The sequence below is a fragment of the Poecilia latipinna genome, unplaced genomic scaffold (assembly GCF_001443285.1).
Source record: "Poecilia latipinna isolate Pla-1442-1.1 unplaced genomic scaffold, P_latipinna-1.0 Scaffold126, whole genome shotgun sequence".
Taxonomy (NCBI): domain Eukaryota; kingdom Metazoa; phylum Chordata; class Actinopteri; order Cyprinodontiformes; family Poeciliidae; genus Poecilia; species Poecilia latipinna.
The window spans coordinates 323,338-331,181 of record NW_015112742.1 but is presented as its reverse complement, the minus strand read 5'-3'; the positions used below and the strand labels follow the sequence as shown (position 1 = coordinate 331,181).

General features: G+C 40.2%; 1 protein-coding gene and 1 long non-coding RNA gene across 3 annotated transcripts in view; one reads left to right on the top strand and one right to left on the bottom strand.

Annotated features, from left to right (window-relative positions):
• adamtsl3 (ADAMTS-like 3) overlaps nucleotides 1–7,844 on the bottom strand; it is a 113,668-nt gene that overhangs the window by 34,975 nt on the left and 70,849 nt on the right. The gene's annotated exons all lie outside the window — the stretch shown is intronic.
• The window catches only part of LOC106945071 (uncharacterized), a 16,202-nt gene continuing 9,878 nt past the window's right edge, over nucleotides 1,521–7,844 (top strand). The window contains exon 1 of the long non-coding RNA XR_001424477.1: nucleotides 1,521–1,530. This is a non-coding gene — a long non-coding RNA (uncharacterized LOC106945071). The remainder of the gene's footprint in view (nucleotides 1,531–7,844) is intronic.

Sequence of the window (7,844 nt, the reverse complement as noted above, 5' to 3'; positions counted from 1 at the left end):
TGGATAAGGTGGTGAGGAGAGACCCAGAGACCCAGGTTGTGATGAAAATGATGATGATTTTAATGTTAAATGTCAACGGGACAGAACAACGGGGAGCACAACGAACACAGGACGCACGACACAGTCCCACCTGTTGTCTTTGTCCGACAAGAGACAAAGACAACAGGTGGGACTAAATACACTGGGAGGATAATCAAAGAAACGAGACACAGTTGGGATCAATCAACAGGGAAGACAGAGACTAATAAACACAGAAAAACCTCAAAATAAATACACAGAAAACACAGATCACAACAATTTTACGATGCATTCGTGTCCACTTCAGTAAATCCACAAGAACCAGAAGAAAATGGCTTTTAGATAGCTGTCCACTGTAGCGACCACTATGCATGAAAGGGTTAATTCTCCATGAACTTCTTCATTCTTTGTCACGTAAAAAAAAAAAAAAAAATCTACATCACAGGATTTTGTTTTGGAAGCTGTAAATAGTAATTGAAAGAAACATGGTATGCATTTGGTTTCAGCCACCTTTTTTTTGATACTTTTGAATTTAGCACAAGCAAGCGTGTGTATTGTAGGTGGAGTAGAATAATACACTGAAAAATATCGTCCCCCTTTGTGAAACATGCCAATGGCCGCATCACAACGTAGATACCACATTTTCAAGACGTTTAAAGCTTGGGTTTGAAAATATTCCCAAGCTTTCAACTTGGAAAAGCTTGAAAGCTTGGGACTTTCCATTTGGATGGATGATGTTCATCCATCCAAAATGATGGATGAATATCCAACCAAACCAAACCTGCCAGGTTTCCTAAACTTACAGGCTGGACAAGAAGAACAATAACATAAGAAGCAACACGGTATGTCTGGAGGACAGAAATGAGTCCAGCACTGCTCAAATTTGGCAAAAAAAAAAAAGACATTACTGAAGGAGTTCGATACAAGTCGTAGAGCAGCAGATCATAAACTTTCCAGCCTCCGACCCACAAATGAAAAATTTAAGGGGGTCATGACCCCGACTCTTAAGCACACGAGTATTTTTAGATTAAGTAAAAACATTGTTCAATGGCAATTAAATCAGCATCAACGATAATTTTATTGGCCAACATTTTGATTTTATTTATTCGTGAATCCTGTTTTTTTGGGGGTTGGGAGGGGTTGACATTTCTAAAATGCATATGCTGTCTCATCATCATTTTTGGTATTTAGGTTTATTTCTAAGGATCTCAGGACCTCAGACTTCCATATTTGTGATGCCAATTGGGATCCTGACCCCAGTTTTGGTAAATACTGACATAGGAAACGTTTTGGCCTATATGTGAATGTCTGTGTCTGCAAAGAAAATCACCCTGACTCCACCATGCTACTGTAAAACATAGCAACAGCAGTGCTGTGGAGACAATAGTCTTCAGCAGAACTATATAAACCATTTTTTAAATCTTATTTTTGTTCATGAGATTTCAGATTTCTGTCTCACAGTTTTTGATCTTTTAGCTCACTTTACACCGATTCAGTTCCTCCGCCAATCCCGTCGCGTTGGGGTTTGCCTTTCTGGCTTGAATGGTTTTTGCTCCATCTTTTTCCAGCCTTCTTACATATTTCAACTATTTCACACACTCAAAAAAAAAAAAAAAAAAAAAAGCTGTCGTGTACTCTCCTTACAAATTGGTTTATATTTCCAAGCAGGAAAAGAGACGGAGACATACATTTGGCATCGCATGTACAAATCCAGACCGTACTTTAGTCTTTCCCACCGGACTATGTGCGAGAGTCCCATGTAAATCAGATGACATGGTCTGGTCGCTGAAGCTATCAAGATAGACTTTTTTTTTTTTTTTTTTTATGAGCTGAACGTCTGCTTCAATAGAGTCTTTCATAACATCTGGCCATTTCAGCCAGAGCGAACATGTATGCTGTGAAAGTGGGGAACGTGCCAGGTGTACCCTTGGGGGACAAACCCTCTGGTTACAGGGGAGCGGGAGTGAGGGGGGCTGGAAAGCACACGTTCAGATGGACAGCTTTTGGCTCAGAGGGGATATAGCATACAGTGAGCGGCTTTCATTTCCTTAGGCAATTGCCGGACACAAGAACTCAAATATGAAACAGAACATTCAAAATAGAGCAGTTAAATTTAGTGCCAGCCCACTGCTGCTCCTTACAAGGTAGCGAGATTTAACGGCGGGGGGCCTTCTGCCCGCAACGGTCCAAACACAATAAAAACGTTCCAAATCAGGAATCCCAAATAAAGCACTGCAACGTTTTAATCAATTAAGGCTGTGTGGAATGTGTGGCACTGCAAAGCAAACAGTGGGAGACCGTAATCACTACGTTGGGCCGAACAGCTTAACCAATGCGCACGCACACACTTATTTTTTATTTTTTTTAATCCAGCCTTACACACAGCAGGTACAAGGCTTACTCTGTTAGATTGATAAAACGGAGGGATCGCATGCAAATTGTGCCAGTAGGAGAGGTATCTAAAACACACACTTTACTCGCCACTTAACGTTGGTGTTAAGCCCATTTTCTCAGGTCAACACCGAGGTCACACCCTCTCCCACTGACTTAAACCATAAACTTCTGATGTTTACTTTTGCAGGAAATCCTTCTCCTATCTGCATACGTGCGACTACTGAAAATAAACTGAGGGATAGGTGATGTGTGGCCCCCGATCCCAAAAACCAAACACACGGAGAGGAAATTAATGTGTTTGACTGACACCGCTTCTCCGCCGCAGCGCTTCTGGCAGCGACTTTAGTCGGTTCAAACAATAATCTGTGAAGAAGATGAGGTGAGAAAACAAAATACACAATATAATCTGGAGTTATTTTGCTCCAGGAAGTTAAAGATATTGCGTAAGGAAGGGAAGCATGCAGGAGGTGTTGGATGACTGTGGAAATAATCATTCAAAGACAAACGCTCCAGTGTTTAAGCAGATAACTTTGCTTTGCGATTGTTTTAGTTTGGGTCTTCCTCTTATCAACTGTAAAGAAAAAGAACAGAAACTGAGAAACCAGGAGATACCAGAAAGTCGGTAGATGGACAACAAATAAAAATACATTTTAGCCAGAGTCTCTCTTTAATTTGACATCAACTAACAACATGTTTACCCAAATTTACAGTGGCTTAAATTTACCCTAAAAAGTAAGTGTGGCTACACTTGTAATTTGTGGTCATTGTTAATCTTGTGCCTTTGTTATTAGTTGACAAAGTAATGGTAAACAACATCTCCAATTGAACAATAAAATGCTTTTTAATAGACATCCCATTTTCTGGATGTTAACTGACCTTTAGCATGTCTTTGTTTCCTGCTCGTTATGTGAGATGCACAATTTCCTGGTGGAAGAAATTTAAAGTTTTCCTCCTAAATGGTGAGACTGGTCAGAAACTCAAAAATCCAAAGCATAATTTTTACATATTTATGTAAAAGAAAAAAAATTATTGTATCCTGACAGCATCAATATGAAGCATAGGTGCAGTAATGATTGCATGTATTCTTCTTTTTTAAAGCATTTGGGATTAATTAATCTGATACCGAACCTTCTCGTGATGATTCTTTATTTGCGGAACGATTTGTGAGTAACTCTTTAAGATGGACAGCAGCTTTACAGTCGCCCTAACCCCCTGACCACCTAAAAATGGTGCTTACTACAGTAAGAACATCTGGAACATCTTGTTCCATGTGATGAATGACCTGAGCATTTGTAGGAGGCAAAGCCAGCACAAGCTCTTTTTGTAGACTGCCTTCATGTCAGCAGGAATACTAAGACATAAAGAAATTTTCAGTAATTTTAGAAGAAATCAATCTTCCATAAACACCAGCAGTTTTGTTTTTGAAGTTTGTGAATGTAAGAAATTGCAAACTGATTTCCAAAGGAAGCTTAAGGGCACTTTCATGATGACGTTTTTACTAAAGTTTTATTAAATTAGGAAAAGGTAAGAATATGATGATAAAATCTTTACTGCTAGATTATTTCATGCAAGATCTTTGAAGATGGTTGGAAAAGTGTGGGAGGAAGCCAGTCATATGGATTATGCATTTCAGAATCTTGAAGCTGAAAATAAAGTGGTATGCCAAGATGTAGAACAAATAAAATGCAAATGTAGGCTTTAATTAAGCTTTTTAAAAAAACTTGACTGACCTTGTAATGCTATAACTGGGAAGCTTTGTCGGTTTTTCGTTATTTTGATCCAAACAATCCATTTAGCAGCACATCTAACGTGCTTTTAATTCAAATCTGTCCATTTCTGTAAAATATGCAGTACTGCAAATAATATCAAATTCACAGGAAGAAAAAAAAAAGCAACTTAAAACATCCACTAACACAAAAAGGACACGTACAAATAAATCTAATTTGAGCGAAAGGAGAGCAGATGGAAGAAAAACCTGCTTAACGAGGTCCATGGACTTCCAGTGTAGATGTGAATGTCGTATAGTACCAAGAAAGAAACACTGGTACCGGGTTAGGAAATAAAGTGTAGGGTGGCGCAGCAGGACATATACGAGCATATAGTGGTGAGGCGTGGGATATGATTGACAGATAAGGTTAGATTAAATTAAATTTCAACTTATAATATACTGACTCCGCTCCGAGTCCCTTCTTGTTTGCAGTTGTGATGGACAGGTTAACAGATGAGGCTACGCTGTTTGCAGATGACATTGTGATTTTGATAATTGTGTTATGAGAGTCTGGAGAGTGAGAAAGATTTTTAAAAGCGATTAAATGGAGGCAAGAAGAAGTACAACAAAATTCAAGTAGCTACACAAAACTTTGTTTTTGACTTTTATTTAGAGAACAGGATAGAAACCCATACACTAAGCATTCAGCTTTTTGCACAAAGGAAGGAACCCAATCCGTCATAAAAGCTTGGAAAACATGGCAACGTCAAACATCACTCATCATGGCAGAGAAACTCTCTCTGGCTTAATGTTTCTTAGTTCTCCCAGGTTTGCTTTCCAGGCAGCAGAGGTTTGGCCGACTCCTTTGTCTTCTCCTCTGTACGTTAAAGAAGGGTCAAATTAAAAGGTCTCCACATTATGAGGTCACGACCCAAGTTAACAGTCTCAGAGTTCTCAGAAAGAGAGACAAATGAAGCTAAAGTTACTGACGACCGGCGTTGAGGTGCACTCAAGAGCCCGAAACATTGGCTCCCACGGAGAGATTTAAATGATTCAAGCGGGATAAACGTTAGCCTCTCACCACCCGCGCATACTATACGAGACCTACATGTGTTCTCGTCTTGATTTACGCCAAAGTTGCCGTTTAAAAAAAAACTCGCCGGGTCGCAGTATAAAATGTTTTACCAGGGCAAGGATTTTACGAGTTGCAGCTGAAAACCAACCACATTTCCTCTCCTTGACCAAAAAAAAAAAAAGGGATTAAAAGCTAGATGTACTTCTGTGACAGTCAGCTAGAAACAATTCCAGCACTGATGGAAGAGGCAAAAAGTTAGATTTAGAAAAGAAAAACGTGAAAACATTTCCTCTATTCATCACTGTTTCTAGGATCTAACTTTTAGCCTTCACCTCCTCCGCACCCCTATAAAGCAGATGTTTCCTTTTATTATTCTTCATCCTCATTGTTTATGAGGGGTGCTCTGTTGGATCGCTGTGTCTCGCAAGTGATGGGAACATTTCCTTTACTAATTTGTGGGCGGGAGGACGAATAGCGCTACACGTACGAGGAAAACGATCTGCTCAGGGGAAAGACCGATATCCCAGCGTGGCCGTTACGGACGAAGTCAAGATCTTATTTAACTTTGTCGGTGTTGCAGAGGAGACATTTATCCTACCTGGACTTTGGTCCCTGAACATTTAAAGTGCAGACGAAGATGAAACGATTCACTTCTCGAGTGCATAAGGCACTGCTCTGGAACAACTCATTAGCTTATGCTGGATGGCTGACATTGGCTTAAACATCAACCGATAAATAAACTGCGGCCAACGAATATGCAACATGGAGTAGTTTGCTGAAAGGTAAATTAATCCTAAAACAGATATAGGCAGATTCCCAACACTAAGCACACCTCTGAGGAAAGAAGCTAGTTTTATAGATTATAAACCAAAGTATTGGGCAAGTTGGAATTTTTGCCAAACAAAAAGATAAAGACAGAAAATTTCATTTTATAGAGTAGAGAATAAATGTAAGTTTGCATCAATCAATTCATTGACTAAGGAATCAACTAGTAAATCAGCCAACATGTCAGTTCATAAATTCATCCCATTCACATGTTTATCGGCTCATCAGTCCATCTTCAAACCCAGCTGCCCATTCATCATCCATCCGTTCGTCCAGATGGGACAAACGGTGAAAGGCATTTTGAGACGGCTTCAAGAAACAACGAACAAATTTATAGCCGCTCTGGTCAGTTTTGGGTCAACGCCGACTTCTGTTCCCACTGCGATACGCCTGAACAACTTCCAAAGGCATGCTTAGACATCCTGAGAAGATGCCCAAACCGCCTCAGAGGACTCTTCTTCAGCCACTCCAGAGTTTCTCACCAAATCACCCGGACAGCCAAGCACTGTCAAAGTTACTGCAGAACAAGCCTGGAGTTTTCCACACCGGTGTCCCGACTTGACACCACGACCATTTCCAAACAGGAATGGACTTTTATCCCGTGACATTACTTCTTTGAAATAACTGCAGTCTGAGTCGACAGCGTAAAACGCATTTCCAAGCCAAAAGTCGCTTGTAAAAAAAAAGGGGGGGAAAGATTGAACCTTGTTACTGCCATTTAACCCCTTTCCTCTTTCTTGCGTTTGTTGTTCTGGTTGTTTTATACTCGACTTCTTTTGGTAACGCAGTGGTGAGGATATTTCATATCGACCGTTTGCGAGTACCTGCTGTACATTTTGTACTTCCTTTGGCAGCCAATAAAGTATTTCTCTGTGTTTTTACTCGCAGCGTACTGAAAGGAAATTTGGTTATATAAGCGCTATAAACATTATCTACCAGCAGGAGGTCACTTGGAGGTACTTGGATTCAGAATGTGCCGTTTTATGAGTCAACTGGACCAAAATAAATGCAAAAAGACTCTAATTCAAATAATGGAATACACCTGGATTAAACTACCTGTTGGAACCGTGACAATTTATTTCCACAGTTCATGAAAAGACCTCACTGCATCAAAAACAAAAAAATTCGAATAGACGAATAAAACATGGTTTGTGTGGAGTTGCACAATAGAGGAAGAGGGAAAGAAATGTCAACTCATCAGAATAAAGTTGGTGTGCAGACCAGCAAAGGGTGATCTCATAAGAGCTTCTGCTTTGGTAGAAAATAGTTGATTTGCCCCTTTAAAGTGTAAACAGCACTCTACAGCCGGAGAAACGAGTTGCTGAGTGTGAATATGCATATCTAATGGATTTCAAGAAAATTCTCACAAAAAAAAAAATCTCAAAATCTTGGTTCAAAAGTTCACACATCTGCTGTGTGAACTTTGAAATAAACCTATATTTCTGGAAAAAATACACGCCTGATAATCATTTAAAAATCTTTAAACATATTTAGCTAATTCTACAAGAAGATGCATCGATAATCAGCAGAAACAACGTAACATTGTCCGCTACAATAATTACAGCGTCATATTTCACAATAAACGTTTGAACTCTTTATAGTGACATAATGAGAAAGCCAGTAACCACAATGTGCTCCCACCTGAGTATTTCCCTGCAGCTCCACCAGCCTCCGCAGTGCAGGGCAGAGCGGGGATACGCCACGCAATTAAGAATCAGCAGTGACATTTACTGCTTCCTCAAACCGCCGCTCACATGTTCTCAGCTCCCCCCCCCCCCCCCCCCCCCCACCGCCCCCACCGCCGCCCCCCCCCCCCACTCAGCT